This window comes from Papio anubis, chromosome X (genome assembly GCF_008728515.1).
Source record: "Papio anubis isolate 15944 chromosome X, Panubis1.0, whole genome shotgun sequence".
Lineage (NCBI taxonomy): Eukaryota > Metazoa > Chordata > Mammalia > Primates > Cercopithecidae > Papio > Papio anubis.
The window spans coordinates 102,986,071-102,987,945 of record NC_044996.1 but is presented as its reverse complement, the minus strand read 5'-3'; the positions used below and the strand labels follow the sequence as shown (position 1 = coordinate 102,987,945).

Here is a 1,875-nt window from a genome sequence, read left to right as displayed (position 1 = left end):
ATCACTTGAGCCCAGGAGTTTGAGACTAGCCTGGGCAACATAGTGAGACCCTCGTCTCTGTAAAAAAAATTTTTTTTTAATTAGCCAAGTGTGGTGGCATGGGCCTGTGGTTCCAGCTACTTGAGAGGCTGAGGTGGGAGGATCACTTGAGCCAGGAGGTGGGAGGTTGAGGCTGCAATGAGCCTTGATGTTGCCACTGCACTCCAGGCTTTGTGACAGAAGGAGGCTTTATCTCAGGAAAATAAAAATTTAAAAAAAAAAAAGGACAGAAGTCCAGAAATGTATTTTACATAGCCAGCCAAAAAAAAACCTTTAAGACTAAAAACAAAGCAAAACCAGTTACTACTAATATTAAGAGGATAAATATGAATGATGAAAAAGTTAAAGTGAGTAAAGCTTTTGTAAGTATACAAAAGGAACTTGCATGTTTCTCAAAGGGCCTTTCTTTTGAACCTCTGCAGAATGAACTGATTCCTCAGCAGGTCATGAAAGAAAATCAGCTAATATTGATAAAGCTACAGAATTAATGGCTCACCTGTAATACAGTAGTGATGCATCCAATTCCCCCAAAAGACCAAGAAATAAATGTTTTATACAAAAAAAGTCTTTCTTCAACCTAGAATGCATTCACATATTATGAGGGTTAGAAATCCAAGGTTGTTTTATTATACCATTTGTTGTATAATCCACATTTTCCCCCACTGGTTTGTAAGATCACATCTGTCATAAGCAAGTGGAACAAATTGTCCAGAAATAAACTATGCATATATGGAAAGACCATATTTATCTAGCCATATGCTAGTACCATGCAGTATTAACTGTAATTTTACCATGATTATGATATTTGATATGGCAAACAATGCTGCCTCTGTATCCAGTTATTTGTAATTTTTTTACTATTGTCATATGACTCTTGGGATTAGTTTGTCAAGATTTATGTAAAATCCTGTTTGGATTTTAATCAAAATTGTGGTGAAATTGTTCTCTAGAGATGTCTTGTACATATTTGCTAAGCTTATTTCTAGATACCTAATGACTATTGTTCCTTGTGAATAGAGTATTTTTTCAATAGCATTTAAAAATTAGTTAATAATACATAGGAATGCTGTTGATGTTTGTATGTTAAGGATATACTGAACAAGCTTGCCAAATCTTAAATCCAATTATTTTATTCAAAATTCTCTTTTATTTTCTGTGTAAACAGTAATAGATAGAAATGAGAATAGATATGCTAAATTATGAAACAGTATTACTCTGTATTTTAACTTGCATTTTCTTGCTTATTAATGAAGATGAACATCTCTTCATTTGTTGGTCATTTGGGTTTCTTATTAATTCTTCCTTTCCTAAGAATTCCTATTCCTACTTCCTAGTCTGCCCATTCAGGGATCCTATTCCTGTTCTGACCTGAATAGAATTGAACACCGAATTATTTTATTTTTAAAAATCTGTACTGTGATATAGGATTTTGCATACTTAATATTGCATTTATGTACATTTTCCCCTTGTAATTATCTCAGAATATGGCTTTATTTGAAGATAGGAGCTTTATTAATTTCTTGAAACAACCTTCTTTTCAGTGTATTGATCTTCTGTATTTTTTTGTTTTCTATTTCACTACATTTATCTCATATTTATTATCTTTTCCTCTTCATACTTTAGGTTTAATTATATTTTTTTCTAACTTTTCCATTGAATGCTTACCTTTAGTTAGAATTCATTTAATATTTTAAACAATGAATTTAAGCTACTGATTTTCTCTAACTGCCATTTTAGCTGTAGCTCCCAAATTTTGATGTCATTCTTTTGTTAAAGTTTACTTTCTAAACATTTAAAAATTTATCTTATGACTTCTCTTTAACCTGAAATTCTTAG

General features: G+C 31.7%; 1 pseudogene; it reads left to right on the top strand.

Annotated features, from left to right (window-relative positions):
- Positions 1 to 248: 248 nt before the first annotated feature.
- Positions 249 to 852, top strand: LOC110742114 (annotated as a pseudogene).
- The last annotated feature ends 1,023 nt before the right edge of the window (positions 853 to 1,875 follow it).